This window comes from Bactrocera oleae, chromosome 6 (assembly GCF_042242935.1).
Source record: "Bactrocera oleae isolate idBacOlea1 chromosome 6, idBacOlea1, whole genome shotgun sequence".
Taxonomy (NCBI): domain Eukaryota; kingdom Metazoa; phylum Arthropoda; class Insecta; order Diptera; family Tephritidae; genus Bactrocera; species Bactrocera oleae.
In genome coordinates, this window is record NC_091540.1 from 41,124,152 (window position 1) to 41,141,515 (window position 17,364).

Consider the following 17,364-nt stretch of genomic DNA (forward strand, 5'->3'; position numbering starts at 1 on the left):
GGAAGGAGTTTTGTCCTTAGTGCATAAACTGGAAGAAATTTAACTAATTATTTACTACACAATAGTATAAGATCTAGTAAAATCTCGCATTAAATTCAGCGTTTCATTTAGCATAGTTTGAGTGGTCCGATCTAGGTAAAATATGCATCGTTTAGTTTCTCCATTTGAAGATAGTTAAACAGCCTCGCCAAAACTTGGCTAAAAACTTCGACAGTAGATTTCCTCAATCTTTTCTTGAGGCATTTTTTTTTTACCGACAAAATCGTTAGCCTAAAACAGGAACAGTTATTGGTGCCAGACTATAAAGTGTATGCATAAGAACATCTCAACCAAGCTCCCGAAACTTCTGGCAAGCCACTATCGATGTGTGTGGCCTGACGTTGCCCTGATGAACCACAATTCCCCTCGTATTGGCCAAAGCTAATTGCTTCTGAGCGATTACTTCCTTTAGACGGTCCAATTGTTGACAGTACAGTTTAGCCGTAAAGGAAAAGATCCTGGTAGATGATTTCTGACCAATCCAACAAACGCCCAATCCCATAGCAAACGCTTCCAGACGCAATTCTGTCTTGGTCACCATTTGCGCCGACTTACTAGTTTTTGACCACATCCGTTTTCGCTTGACGTTGCCGTAAGCTACCCACTTTTTTCACATGTAACTGTCCGCTTCAGAAATTGATCAATTCTGTTGATGGAAGTTCAGTCCGTGAGATTTTTTCCTTGCGTTAACTCGTGTGGCACCCCACCACCGAGATTCTTTTTGCATCAGCCTTTTTGGAATGTTTTCAAACTGCATGCTTGCATAACGATTTTACTCGACGATTTCCATTATTTCGACAATGGCTTTCCCGAACATAATGAAACGTTTCACTTTGGTGCAACGCTTGACAATTGTCTAAGGTTAATGCGCAAATGCACGTTCTCGAAAAAAACGTTAATTCTGGCTTAATGGCCTTATCATCAATAGCGAGCGTTATAAAAGGATGTTGACCGATTTTTTTCATATAATTTGATGAAATCTCTTCGTCGATCTCTATTTCTAACATGACGATGCGCCACCTCATGTTTCACGTCTAAACACATTGCTTGCGAAGTTAGGCGTTTGGTTAATTTCGAGAAATGGCCCAGTTAAATGGCCGTCAAGATCATGCGATTTAATGCCTCTAGATTATTTTCTCTGGGGGTATGTTAGATCAAAGGTTTACGCCAATCAACCAGCAACGCTCGTGACATTCGAAGACAACATTCAGCGCACTATAACCGAAATTCTAGCGGCTGATTGGCTTAAACGGGTGAAGATATGCAAACGGATAATCAATAGTAATATTTGCAACTTTAACATATCATGTTTTTTAACGACTTTTGTGTAAAGTGTTTTGATCCAACCTTATTTATGTATATACTTGTATATACATACATATACATACGAAGTGGAGCATTGTTTTATATACTTATGTATATATATGAAATTAAATATTGACATTATGATTCAAGCATGATTAATAACCGACAAACGCTTTTAAGCAAATGGGAAAATACAATGACATATGTATATATGTACATACATATCTGAATCATGATGCATATTTATATTACATATATTATATATATACTACGTAAACGTACATTTGTACATACATGTTTACATGTTGTTATATATGTACATTAGACTGCTTTTTTTTTGAACTATTTTTTTCGATCCCATGGTGAAATTTTGTTGGAAATACCAAAAAAAAAATTAGGTTTGTGGGCCCGTACTACCCCGCAAATTATAACTTTACCGCAATGGAGACTTTTGTAGAGCGTTCAATTCTGAGGAATACCTAATGACGGGTGAGATAATCCATCAACTGCCGCTGAGTTATAAAATTAAAAAGAAAAAAAATCAAGTTTTACGTTATTTTATATGGGAAATCTTTACAGGTCTAGGTCTAGTACTTAATATTAAAATTAAAGTCCCAAATTTTTAGGGAATTTTTTTTTGGTATTTCCAACAAAATTACACCATGGGATCGAAAAAAAAAAAATAGTTCAAAAAAAAAAGCAGTCTAATGTACATACCTACATACAAGTATGTATAATATATCAACTAATAATTGAGGGGATTAAACTGCGTACAGGAGAAACAGATGCGAACACAAAGTCTCAAATGCATTTACCTATATCTGCTTTGTTGTTGTTTGTGGAACAGCAACACACTTATGGCATCAGCATCAGCGGATCATTTGCAGCTGCCGCCGATGTTGTTGTTGTGTGGTTATGCCATAAAAGAGCGCGTGCACACGAGCGGTTATAAAACAAAATAACATAGTTCACGGTTGTTGTTGTTTTCATTATGACAATTGTTGTTTTGTTGAGGCGCAAAGTACTTGTTGGATTTTGCATCGCTGTGCACCGCAGCAGCAGCAACTGTGTGACATAATCAGTGCGACAACAACAACAACGACAACAAAGCACTATTTATGCGCCACATTTTTAGCGTAAGCTGTCACAGTCTCATAAACACTAGCGCACACACACGCACATACATACATAAACTCGCATGCAGTTGCAAGCGCTTAGGAGCGTGTGATGTCGCATTATCGCTCGGCATCCATTGTTGTCGCCGCCACTTGTGGTTTGTGGGGGTTGTTGGAGGCTGTGAAGGCAGACAACTTCGCTGACGCAGCGCTGACATATTGTGAGTTCAATGAACCAACAAATAATAACAAATGTGCCGCCGTCAAATTACTATTTTTCGACACAGGGACACGCACACACTCACACTTACACACATGCCCTCGCGTAAGCAGCGGCTGTGTTGTGCTTTTGTTGTGCTGAAGTGGTGGGCCGCAATGCCGCTCACACCCGCACCCCACATCCAACTCGGTTCACTCTGAGACAACAACAACAACAACAGCAATTGGTTGACGAAAAGCAGGCGCAGCGACGAAAAAGTGGTAGCGCAACGGCCACAACAACAACAAGCAGCGACAACAAAAAGCTGACACAATCATGTCAACCAGATATGTAGGCATCCACTTGGTGCTCGGTGTGTCGGCCAATTTGTTGACAATGTTGTTGCTGCAATTGTTTACAGCTTTGGTTGTTGCTTATGCTTGTGTTCTCTTTATTTATTTTTCTTGCCTTTTAAGTTTTATGGCTTTATGTTTGCTGCTCGCACGTTTACTGTGTTTATTGTGTCGTGGTGCGTGAATTTAATTTGCGCCTGCGCGGCCCATGCACCGACAAACAACTCGCTAACTCGGTATTAAATGTAGCGAATAAAGAAATCGAATTGTTTGGGTGGAATTGAAGCTTTTATACCCCACATGTGAATCGAAGCGGGTATTTATTTAGATCGATCTAAATAACAAAGAATCAAATCTGATTCGGAGCTTTCTTACAAAAATCAAAAGAACATTTTCACGGATTTTAAAACAAATCTATATTATCGTCTTGAAAAGCCAATACATACAACATGCAAAGGCTTAATTGATCATTCCATCTCATTTACGAAATCTACCCGACATCGTTTTTGCAAAAAAGTCAGGTCCTTTTTGTTACGAGTCTAGCATTGAAAAGCTTTATACCCAAAACATTTACCAAATTTGTTGAATCGATCCATAAGAGATATTGAGCTATCTCTTTAATGCCAACACGACGATTTTCAAGCACTGTTTCTTTAACGTTTTCGATATTATCGTCATTAACACTGGTGGTTGAACCTTGAACCTCGGATGAGACAAGTTTACCATAGCTTGACGACCTTCTCTGGATGTTTTATGCTACTTCGTAATAAAATGGACGCTCCAACACACTACTGCAACATTTTCATGGTTTTTGTAGCCTTGTTTCCATTGAAAACACAAAATTTCGAGCAAACGCCAGAGAATCTTTTCGCGTCGGAAGCAAACAGCTGCCAAACAAACACTAATTTCAAATTTCACACGAACGAATAAAAAATGGTTAAACCATACGGACCAGTCCGAGACACATTTGTATGATACTGTTTTAAAAGGTTTAGCAGGTGGTAACTCTTCAAGAAGATATTTTCAACCGCAAGCTTTCAGTTTGTAGAGCTTTCTAAATCACTTTTTTATAATTTCCCAAGCAATAGAAGTGATTCTCCGAACACAGATACTCAGATTTATTTTTCTAGTTTAAGCATTGGGTATAAAAGCTAATGCTGTGTTAAAGCACATCTCATTCAATGCAGTTGCAACAAAAACAATTACTACTAAATCGTCGACGCACGCTTTTCGCGTTTGACAATTTGTAATGCGACGCGATGTCTTCGCTGATCGTCGGAGCTTCGGATTTTAGCCGCCGTCGCTTGTTGGCGATCGATTGTTTTATTGTACGATTGCCTTTTTGTGTCACCTTTTTACGCTCAATTTGGCTTCGGTTTGAAACGGTTTTTATTTCTGAAATGTCGTTTGACATAATGGAGACGCCACAGCATTGTTTTGGGGCGTTGATAATTATGTTTGTAATGATGAAGCGTGAACCAACTCGAATGAAGGAGATGGATATTTTATGTAGTTTATGTAATTTATGGAGATAGGCACAAGGTTTTCAATAAATTTTGTAATATGTGCGTGCTTTTTGAGGTGTAAATCATTAGAAAAGAAGAACCAACTGATTAGATAGTGATTTTGTAGATTGTAAGAATGAGGTTTTTGAATGTGGTGAAAAATATCTTCATCAACTCTGTAAATCTTACCGAATATTTGTTGAATATTTGTGAAAGAATAGGCTGGACAACTTTTTAAAAGTCGTCGTAGTAGTGACGTTGAAGTGCAAAAATATGAAAATGAAAAATTCGTGTTAAAATTCGACTTTAAACATTATAAATTTGCAAGGCACAAACAACTTGGCGGTAGGTTGAATAAAAATATTGTAACAGGCATACTCGGATAATTGTCGAATTAGCTTTGAAATAGTTATACAAGTATGTGGCCGATATCCAACATTGTCACTAAGAAAAATTAACACCTGACCTAGCTTGAGGTTTTAGTATAATTACATAACCGATCTTCATAAGGGCCCCCGAAAAAAGGTGTCAGGAATCGAGGAAGAATTTTATTATTAAAATTATTTCAAATCCAAAAACTAAAAAAAAGTTATTAATACTGTAGATGAGGGCAGTTATTGATCGAAATAATACGGCAGTTTGTGTGAAAACATTTACGTTTCCGTTTCGGTCCATCCGTTTCGGATCGCACAAATAGAAACTATTTGCCAGATCAATTTCAAAGTTTCGGATAATATTTTCAAACGTCAGAAATTAATTTTTATTAAATTTCGTAAGTGGAATAGAGGCTATTCTAGCAGTGTAAATATGTTCTGGAGCAAAGCACGAGCAGATTAGACAAATCTCATCTAATCAATCTCCGAGACAATATGTTCAGATCGAACTATAGCATATAGCTGCCATACAAGTTGATCGATCAAAATCAACATACTGATTTTTATACCCCCTAGAACAAATGCACCTAAGAAGAGTGTTATATAAAACCGAAGTTAAAGACCTTGGTTGTTCACCACTGTGTTACTCTTTAATGTGGTGAAATTAAAAAAAATTCACTTTTGGGTTTTAAGGACCAACTTAATGTGCACATGAGTCAATAATTATCGCTTTGATTTTGTCGTATGCAGATTTCCGACAGATTAGTGCACAAGCGATTTAATTAATTCTTGTTTCCGTGCATTTATTGCCTATTTCTTATTTTACTCCAAACATAATTGAGCAACAAGTGCCGTTGCTTGCTCGTTATCTGGCTGGTAAAAAGCAAGTTGCGCTCAAGTCCGCACAATATATAAGAATCGATGTACTTATAGGTATGTACATGTTTGTGTATGGATGTGTGGCATGTGTGGCACAGCACATTTGCTCGTTGTATCTCTTTTATCTGTGCGGATTATCACACCTAGACGTTTGCTAAGCAGCTTACAAAATGCTTAATTGATTATGTTTGCAATCGCCGGCAGTAGCGGGCAACAAACATGCCAACAACAACGACAACAACAGCATGCAGGCCGTTGCTGAGCAAAAGAAATACAAAAATGCTGTGGCAAGCTTATTTACATGTACAATTGTAACGGTATGCGTGTGTGTGTGTTGGTCGGTGTATGGGTGCATGAGTAAGTGAGCGCGCTTAGGCCTAACGCCTCATTGCATATTTATCATGTTGTGGCCATCGATTGCGATTAAAATCAGGCCCAAGCCGGACCGCCGATCGGCGCCGCTTTTGGCCATCGAAGTCGTGCGAGTCAAGCGAGCGGCCAATATGTTTTGTAAGCGTTTTTCCTCCTGTGCGACCGTAGAGCATTGTGCATATGTGTGTGTGTGCGGTTGTAAGCCGCTAAGCATTTGCACATTTGTTGCAAGTTGAGCTGCAAACGCGCTCTGAATTCACACGCGCTTTGTAGCTGTGCGCGCCACATTTAGTTGTGGCGTTTGGCTTTTGCTTCGTTTTTGCCGCACTTGCGAATTTATTAGTTCATTCAATTTGTTTTTCTACTTAGTATTTATTTATATTTTTAGTGCTTGGCGGTTCAGCGGTCTAATCGATTGCGTTGCCAATAAAAAGTTGTTAAAAAGGCAAATAAAAATGTTGCAAAAACATGAGAAACTGCAAGCAACTTCGACACGATCGCTATGTTGCAGTCGCACACAACAACAACAAATGGACTTAGACACTCGCACATATGCCGGAGGCTTTGCCCGTTGCAGCAGCAGCAGTTGTCGCAGCGGAGGTGTGAACAACATATGCCGTTACTATTGCTTTGGCTTTTGCTCTTTGTAGTTGCTATGCTGGCAACAGCAGTTGGCTTGGACCTCTGCTTCGCGAAATAAACTGGATTTATTGATTAATCCAAATAAATAGTTTTATGTAATCTTGTTGCCAATAATATGTTGTTACCATTTTTATACGCTTTTATTTTATATAAGCAAAAGCCTTTACGACGTTTTCCTGAATATATGTACATATGTTATATGTGTACGAATAGAAGTAGATGCATATGCACGCGTGCGTGTGAGATATTACAAAATAGGCAGTAACTATGACGAATAAAAAATATTACAAAATACAAAGTCTGAATCAGGCTTAGAATGATAGAGTTATTAATAAGCAAATTGTGAATTGTAAGAGAGTTAGTTTCATGGAGACATAACGGAAAATATACCGTCTCAGTCAGTTAAGACAGGACATTTGTAGAAAAAGGTACTTATTTATTTTCCTTCAGCCTTAACGCATGATCTACGGTTTGACAATTTCAAACTTAATTAAGCAAAACTACAGTAAATGTTCCTCGGATGTAACTCAATCCATTAATTTCCTTAAAAAATCGTATGAAACGCATTCTTTCACAGCCTACATCTCTCTGGGAATCGGTTTTACGGTCGGATGATACCAAATATTGTGTATTTGGAATAAAAGGAAGGCAGATGGTGTGGCGAAAAACTGGTACGGCTTGTGAAGCACGAAATCTTACTTCAACCGTAACGCATGGTGGGGCGGAGTTGTATTGCGGGGGTGTATGGCAGCAAGTAGAGTCGGTGGCATTGAGTTTATCGAAAATATAATGAAAAAATATTTATATTGGTTCCCACAGGACAATGACCCTAAGCATACAGCAGAACTTGCTCGCCCTTGGCTATACAATGCTTCAAAACAGCTACATTCACCTCCATAATCACCTGGCCTCAATCCAAGTGAGCAGTGGGCTCTATTGGAGCGCAGAATTCGCACACCTACGATTACCAACAAAGAAATGCTCAAGACCGATTTATTGGATGAATTGAGTAAAATGTCGGCTGAAAATACGAGGATATTAGTACATTCCATGCTTAAACGTCTACCAGAAGTTCTAAAATTTTGAGGCTTTCCCACCAGCTATTAAACTTTTTATAATTACTTGATATAATTGTGTTCTGTTTGATGAGCGGAGACTTTTTCCGTTTAAGTTAATTGTTTTTAAAAGGACAATGAAGTCTGTGACTTTTGTTTATTTTATTATTTGAAATAAAAGTAAATTTTTTTAAATGAAAAGATATGGTTTAATAACACAAAAAAAATTTTGTAATCTCTTAATTGGTCAAACTTTTATTTAAGTTTAAAAAATTTTGTACCCAGTGAGCGGAGACTTTTTCTACCTAGTGTATGTATATAAAAAAGTGATTTAAGTTGACAAGATAAGGGTGGTCCTTAAAATTGAGTTAAGCTGTCATTCCTTCACCACTTGGTTAAAAACGAGTACCACAAAGAGAGGAGAGGTTTAAATATAAAATCTACAAAGATGTAGTATAAATATCGAACGCCTATAACCAAATAAAATGAATTAACTAAACTTTCCAACAGCAAAGTTTTAGAGTTACATTTATAACTCAGTGTTATTTACCAAATGAATTACCAAACAAAACAGTTTTAAATAAGTGGAAGTATTAATGTTATAAAAACTACTAAGCTAAGCTTGGAGATGATTCCACATCAAGGTGTGGGGATGCTTCTCCTATTACGCTCTGAGTCCCCTGTATTGAATAAAATAAAAGATGTAGAGATTTATTTACGTCCACATACTCAGTGAAGTAATGCTACCTCTTGCAGAGTGAAAGATGTATCGAAAGTGTAAGTTTCAAAAGAGCAACGAGCTAAAACATACGTCGTTCCTGGCACGAACTCATTTTCTTCATAATTAAATAAACGTTTTAATCCCAATCTCCGGACCTACATGCAATAGAAAACTTTTGTGTCAAAGGAAAGACAGAAAGCGTCAGTTCAAAACTTGTTGAGAAATTTCCAAGAAGCTTGATATTCCAAAACTACTTGTGCGGATTTAGTGGACTCGATTTCCAAAAGATGCCAAGCTGTGCTGAAAAACAATAGCTACAATATTTAACAAAATATTGAATATACAAGCAAATTTTAACTTTTGTTATTAATCGTATTCATCAATTATTTGAAATGTTCTTATTTTTTGTCTACTCCTAATGTGAATCATCATATCATTTAAGAGCAAATTCTTTTACAATGAAATGTTTTTGGTTTTGTTTTTAGTAAAAGTTAAACTTACCAAATGAGGCAACAATAATACATATCGTTAGAATTTTTCATTAGTTGGGATAGAACTTTTTTATAAATCTGAAATACAGATTACAAAAATATAAACGTAAGCTTGCGCATTTATTGAATAAGCACAATTTCTTTACCAAAAAAAAATTAATAAGAGTTTTCATGTTTATTGCTTCTATCATCTCACTCACTTTTTATTTTTCCAGGGTGAAAGTCAAATGTGCAACGAAAGATTCATTCACCACACCAACGGACACACCACAGATACACATACCTAAACACACTCGAATGTATGGTATGTATGTGGCGCCGAATGTTCGTTTAACAAATCAAATATATTTATTAAATTAAAGCGCCACATGAGAAATAACTCAATAATATTTGATAAACCGTAATGTGTGTCTGCGAATTTGTGAAGAAATTTTTATTTTCTCCAATTTTGTGATTTACCCAAATTTGTTTAATGCACAAGAGACACACACATACACATGAGTAGTCTTGTGAATATTTCTTCATTCAAATTTAAAAGAAAGGGAAATGGAATTTGTTGCAGGAAAATATATTTACATATATGTTTGTTAATGTGTTTGTTTGTGTATGTAGAAAAAAAAACAAAAAGCAAAAACTGAACTGAATTGATCAAAAATTGTGGCGAATTAAAAACGCCAAATGAAAGTAAAACACATATGAATAGATAAGTAAATAAGAAATAATGGGAAGTTGAGCAAAATATTGGCGGCTGGCATTTGGTAATCATCTACTGTGCCTGTGCACAATTCGCGCCTTTCATTCATTTTATGCAATTTTATTTTGTGGTTGCCTTTTATGGCAATGCAATTTTCAAAGCGTAAAAAAGGCATACATACACAATCGAATATAATATAATCACCTCCAATACTAAAAACTAATTATCTAAGCAACACTGATAATTAAAAAAAAAATAGAAACTCCGCCCCAGTAACTTTGACCAAAAAGCTTTGCAATTGTCAAAAGCGCTAAAGTTTTACTCTACAAAGCAATTTTGCTCAGCTTTGAAGAAGCTCTACAGGGATTGAATTCCTAACGAGTCTTCTGTTGGGACCATGAAAAATAATTCGTCAACTTAATTTGAAGCGCCTCATTGCATTAAGTTTTGAGAGTGAAAAAAATGGTTTATTTAAAAAATAAAAAATAGCTAATTTAAAAAACTGATCAGTTTGAACGATGCTAGAATAAGTGGACCCTATATTCATTGAAGAACCCACTTTATCATATTTTTAGTTCTTGTTCACGTAAATTTGCAAAAACTGTCCAAAGCCTTGCGAAAATAACTGATAATAAAGAGATTTGTCCAAAATTTTAGGAATATTTTTCGATTTCCTAACCTCAAATAGTTCAGCTAGGTAACGATTAAGGTGAGATTGGACCCATTTTGATGAAAAGTGTTTCGGGCTTAAAGAAAATATCTCTCAAAACTGTAGCAAATTAGTTCAAGCTAATCCACCCATTTCTTTAGTGATTGACTCCACCTTAAAAGTTAAAAGAACACAAAGCCAGTATTACAACAAAAAAACAAAGAGATTTAGATATTAAAATGCAATGCAAATAAGTAGCTACAATAATAGAAGTAGACAGGAATGCGAAATATAAATAAGAAGAATGAAAGAAACAAAAATGACAACAACAAAAGCGATAATCAAGAAATGAGTCGGTGTGAGTGCAACTATGTGTGCGTGTGTAACTATTTCTAAAAGATAAACTGCATCGGACAAAGACACGCAGAATAATGGCATTCTTGTTGCTGGCACAACTTGCGGTGGGAGGAGTGCGGTGGGGTATGCGCGTGGCATGAGTGTCTATAATAACTTCTGGGTTGCTGCCACTGACGGAGTATTGAAGGCGGATTAATAAATGTGAGTAAGCTGTGAAAAAAGATGATGAAAGAATGTTGCCAGACGCAGCAAAACAATCAAAAGAAACGAGTTAAAAGACACATAGCTGCAGTTGCCAATGAGCAAAGCACAAAAAAAAGACACACGGCCGACAGGCAACAGATAGAGAGAGGGAGGCACGGAATAGAGCACAGACTGCCTTTGCAACACTTCGCTAAACGAACAGACAGACAAAAAGACTATGAAATTAGATGGAGAGTCAACACAATGACTACAACAATGAGAAACTAAAATATAATATAAAGCAGAAGAATAACCGTCAAAGAAGCGCAAAAGCTGAAGGAATTAAAAAATAACTACATATACGCTTATACTCGTATATAAAAAGAGACCTGTGCGGCAGACGCAGTAACAGGTTGAAGGAAAAAAAAACATTATTAACGCTTAAAGATTACTCTACGTCAGCGCAAGCGGAAGAATGTAGCTAAATGAGAACTTGCCACAGCATTTCTTACTGTCCGGCAACTGTATCAAAGCTACTGTGCGGCGGCTAAATGGCTGGATGGCTGCCAGACGTTAAAGCGCTTTCTGGGTGGGGCAGAATAACCGCGCGCGCGCGAGTGCTCGTTAATTGGTCAATGACTGAAGTCGAAGTTGAAGAGTTAAAGCGGAGACGCTGGAGTGCTTTGTGTTCGCCCAAGAGCGGTGGCATAAATTAAATTAGACTGCGCTGCTTTGGAAAAACAGACCCAAGAAGATGGTCCCGCAAAGATGCTGCGTAGACAAATAATGAGATAGACATACATAGTATATACTTATATACATAAGAATTATTGATAAATAAAAAATGGACGAGTCACATACCTTAGCTTTACTCCAATGGATATTTTTAAGGTCTCTTTTAAGCTTGCCAGAGGTAGAAAGATGAAGTGCAGGGTTAGCTAATAACTTCGTGCCACATAAGCAAAGCTTGAAAACATATTCTGAGGTTGATCTTTGCAGTAATGTGGACAAATGCTAAAAGTAGTGATTCATTTGAACTTAAAGGCGTGCCTTAGTTTTGACAAAATCAAAAATATTTAGTCTTCAAAACTTTCTATGTTGAGTTAAATATATTTGAATATAATATTATATTTAAATTTATATTAATATTAATTAATAGAAAATTAAATTAATAGAAAATTGTATACAAATGGTTTAAACTATTTGATGTTATTCGATAAATTGCGAATACTATCGACTTTATACCACTTTAATGAATTTTTGGAATAAACGAAAAGCGCTTTCCTTACATTATTGTTGCATACCGAAAAATAACATATATTATGAAAAAAGCTTTCGCTGTTTGGTAGGGATTGAAGTCAGGTCCTGCATCTCTAATAGATGCGCTTCTTTCAAGATGAATTTTTCGTTTCAAGACACTTCAACCCTCTAACATCAATTTCAGAAATGAAACTATTGTGAATGACGGACTTTAATATAATTTTATCATTACAGGGGTCATGAATGTCAATCAGGTGACGCGCAAATTTATAACTATTCGTCTGCCCTTTCGGTCAAATTTTTTTATATACAAACGTACATACATAAAGCATATCTTATTACATATTATATATTTTCTTAATGATTTGAAACAATTCTAAGCCGTTCCTAAGAAGCAATAATCCATTGAATATTTTTGTGCTATTATACCTGCATGACGACTACATACACACGTACATATAATCGTTGGCTTGTGTTGCTGCTGCTTTTTTGGTTTATAATTAATCAAAGTGCACATAAACACAAAATATATATAAATATATAAAAGTGTTTACAAATTTTATATAAAAGCATAATCAATTAATTTTTATCCTTAGTTTCTCCCCACAAAGTTGCTTGCAACACAAACGAAGTGCCTCAAATTCATGAAAAATTTCATTATGAAATTTGCATATTTTGACACAAATTTATTAATTGTGGCGCCGCTCATGAGGGCTTAGCAAAATATGAAAATCATTCCGCTTTTATCACATTGTTGCTGCGATTAATACATTTGTTACAGTGGCAATCAAAAGTATTGCAACTAACCCTTGTTGACACTATTTAAAGGCTTCTGCTCACTTACTACGCAGTTGTTTGCTTTCGCAGAATGACTTTTCAAAAACATGCCTGTCAATATAAAAATATATATGTATGCATATTAGGGTGGTTCAAAAAAATGAAAAAAATAAGAGAGGCTCTCCAAGTATGAGCTCTTAATTGTAACCAGAAGGGCCTCCGCTTAACGGTTTTATATATAATATTTTTCTTATTTTCAGATAGAACTATCGCTTCCACCTACCTAAAAACATATCTTGTTTTGGAGGAAATTAAATGCTATTCGAAATGGTATCTTATAGTTTTATCGTAAACCTAACCGTTTGAAAGATATTACAGGTTGTAGTTTGACTACTTTAATACGAATTTGGTTTTATTCTTTTCAATTTTATAACTCAATGCAAGAAAAACAACGTTTTAAAATATAAAGCTCATAGTCTTGTAGGAAATTAACTGCCCTACAAAAATTGTTTTTTTTTTTTTAATTTTTGTTTTGTGTTTTCCTTTGATCGGATGTTTGACGGCGAATATCTCGTAAGCGCTCAACTTAATTGAAAAATTATACAGACTATTTTTGTAGGGCAGAAAATTTAAAATTAAGTTTTTTTATTGAGTTATAAAGTTTAAAAACCAAAAACCCAATTTGTCTTAAAATAGTCAAATTTTAACCGTTAATATTTTCTTAACGGTTAGGTTTACGAAAAAACCGTAACATTTTGTAAAGCATTCAATTACATACAAAATCTATGAAACGAGATATTTTTTCAAGTGGTTGGAAGCGAGACATAAATTTTTGGATCTGATAATAAGAAAAAAATAAGAAACTGTATGTTAAGAGCTCATACTTAGAGAGTTTTCGGTTTTTTGGAACCACTCTAATATATACATATTTGCATATTTGAGAGTTGTCAAATGTTTTTAGTTGCCAGTTCCTCGATTATTAATTCAATTCATACGATTTTTTTTACTTACTTTAATTTTCCACTAGAATTTATTTTTAATCATTCGCTTATGGGGCAATAAGTGATTACTCAACAATTTTGCGCGTGAATTTCCACAGCATTATTCTTTGCCGTTCTTTATTTATATATTTACTTATAAATATACAATACTTAGTTATATATATTTTTTATATATTCTCCCTTTATCGCATATACAAATGTGTGTATGTAAACAGATGTGATTTCATTTGCTTTTCGCTAACATTGTTGGCATTTTAATGTGTTGAGTTGAGCGATCGCTTGATCGATCGGCTGATCTTTTGTAACTCAGACTGTATGCGATTGTTTCATGACGTTAATAGGCTGCCTCAGGGACATTGATTGCTTTATTTGTAAATTCTGCATAACTTTAAGTGTTATTGTTTGGTTTTTTATGGGCTAATGTCGATATTTTCAGATATCCAGATAAGAAATATAACACTGGCACGCATATAAATGACTGACTACATAATTCTTAGATACAGATTTCCACACAACTGGTTGGATTTGACTGTTTTGAGATTTCCTTCTAAGAGTTTAATGTCTTGGACTTAATCTAATTTCTTTTAGGAAATATTCGTAGCAAAATACCGTTAGATATTAATTTTATTGAAAATTGTTACAATTTTTAACCACTTTTAAACTGGTCATACGTATGAATATCATCTCTATTTTTCTGCCAGAGGCAAACGCCTACATTCGCACGTACTTTTATCAATCAAAATATGTCATGTTATTGCCTCCGACTTCCGTAAACTCCCAACGACTTTAGAATTTGCAAACAAATTTCGTACACCTTTTTGAGCTGTGCAATATAGGAGCAGCAATAGCACAGTGCTATAATGGTCATTACTTGGAATTCTTCGAAGTCAACGCAAATAAGTACAACAAATGTACTTGGTTGTGATATGCTTTATATTGTAGTTCTCTAGTGTTGGACGATACATAATTTCTATATGTTATATATGTATGTACATATATACATATATGGATATGATGTAATATATCTGTTCATATAAATACAAATATTTATAGAAATTATTTCTGTATCTTGTTTTGTATTTGTTGTTATAGGTATTCGCATGGCCCACATAATTGACCCAACAGCGATACAATCACAATAGAGGACAAACTAACTGAAGTGACCAGAGAAAAGATACCCTTTAGGAAAAACTGAGAGATAAGAAATGAATTTTGGTTGGTTGTTTACATTCTGAATGATATTAATACTAAAGCTACGTATTGGCGTGGCAATATATTTTCACTATAAATACATATATGTATGTATATAAAAATATCATATGTATTGTTCAAATAATATCAGCTTTGTTATAGCATACGGATTATTTTTTACGATAGTATCCATTTTTATATTTTCTAAACTCATAAGGAATAATTTGCGATAAAATTGAATATCTAATTTATCCCTAAACATTTCCAATGGTTTTTCCTACAGGGTTCCCGCATCTACTTGCTATGAAATTCTTCCATACGATTGTATGTACAATTCTTAACCCAAGCTCCAACAAAATCTTAACTCATCAACTTCTACTCCCTGGCTGAGTTCAACAACCATTTCGGTCGAGTCATTGTTGACGAGCAATTTGTGCTAATTTCCAACAAGTGCCAACACGCCAATTCGCCAAGCAACCGAACGTATGGTCAAGGGTGTGGTGTAACGTGATGTTGATGTCGGGTTCATCACAGCTCATGTTGTGGAGTTCACAAGCAACAAAAAAAAAGAACACATAAAAGATTGGAAAAATATATCCAGAAGTTATGTGAATGCGCAGAGAAATGTGGAAAAAGTGCTATTTTTATAGCCTCCCCGCAAGTGGTATGTAGATTTGTCGCCAGCTGACATATTTATAAATACTTATGTTGTGTGTAGGGTTCTATATGCGACTATACATATACTTATATAAGTATCTGTACTTACATTAATTATTAGGCATGACTAAATAAACGATGACCCCGGTTCCACGGTGCTTGATTTGTAGTAATTGTATATAAATAAGCACAGTAAATTAAATATTTGCATGACATGAGTTTCGTTTGCTTTTACGTTTATGTATGTATGCGTTACATATACGTAAATGAGGAATCTGTTAATTAAAGAAAATATTTTTATGGGAGTTTTACAGAAACAAACTATAAATAAGAATTGATATAGTAAAGTATTTAAAAAATAAATGTATAAATCTCTAAGTAAAATCTTACCCTCTAAAAAGCTTTAATTTCTCAAGAACATCAAAACTCTTGGGTCTTCTTTTATCGTTGGGATCGAAAGGGTTCTCTCGATTATGCATCAGTTATCGCACGAAAGATGGTCTCACTTGTAGATGGCTAAATTGATAATGGTTATCGTAGAGCGAACTGTTATGGGAATTGAGCTTACTATTTATTCAATAAGACTATGGAAGGTATAGTCGTATACAACTCTAACACCTTATGATTATTAGTTTATTTTACCATCGAATACATCGTGAAGTGGTCGAAAACTTGTCTAGTGCGAGTCTTCCATCCACTTCTGTTAATGCTGATTACATCGAAAAAGTTAAAGAAACAGTGCTTAAAAATCGTCCTGTTAACATCAAAGAGATAGCAGAGGATATCGACATCTCTTATGGATGAGATGCATCATTACTGATAACTAAACGTGGGTTTAATTAGGAATACTGATCATTTATGTATATATTTTATAGGGTATCCGACGTTTGCTTCTGTTGGGCGACGTTTACTCTTTTGGCTGTTGGGGATATGTATAGTTGCAGACATAGACAAGTCCATAAATCTCTCTAAAAATGTTATAAATGGTAAATGAGTCCAGTGAAAAATCGTGGGTGTCGTTTGAAAATGTCAGTTTCGAGAAAATCACGTTTAATGTTTCAGATCCGGTCGAACCAGTTTGGATGTCGAGCCGGAGCGGTAAAATACCTATATCTCTGAAAATAATTTGAATTTTTAAAAATCCTTTTGTAGACATACTCTTGAATAGTTAAACTTTAAAAATAAAAATTTATTATATTTTATTGCTAGATTAAAATACCCCCTTAACCCATTAAAAGTCATTCGATAAAACTGGAAGCCATCCCAGCGATAATAAATATGTATGAAAATGCATTTGTACGTGAAAATTTAATTTTTTTGTCAATCCGGGTCATATTTGATCAGAGGTTGTGTATTTTTAAAAAATGATCGATAATACTCAATCTTTACATATAATATATCGATTCAGAAATTTTTTCCTATAAAATAATTATTTCCCATAAAAATATTCATTAGTGAAACAAATAAAAGTTGTGGAATTGCATTGAAACCCGGCAACGAATCAACATGAAATAATTTCACCAGCAAGCAAAATGTAAATCAAAT

At 35.0% G+C, this 17,364-nt stretch overlaps 1 long non-coding RNA gene across 1 annotated transcript in view; it reads right to left on the reverse strand.

Moving 5' to 3' along the window:
- LOC118681582 (uncharacterized) overlaps positions 1-17,143 on the reverse strand; it is a 28,021-nt gene extending 10,878 nt beyond the window's left edge. Inside the window, exons 1-2 of the long non-coding RNA XR_004977292.2 lie at positions 16,210-17,143; positions 15,929-16,094 (exon numbers count right to left, since the gene is read on the reverse strand). This is a non-coding gene — a long non-coding RNA (uncharacterized lncRNA). The remainder of the gene's footprint in view (positions 1-15,928; positions 16,095-16,209) is intronic.
- Positions 17,144-17,364: the final 221 nt, after the last annotated feature.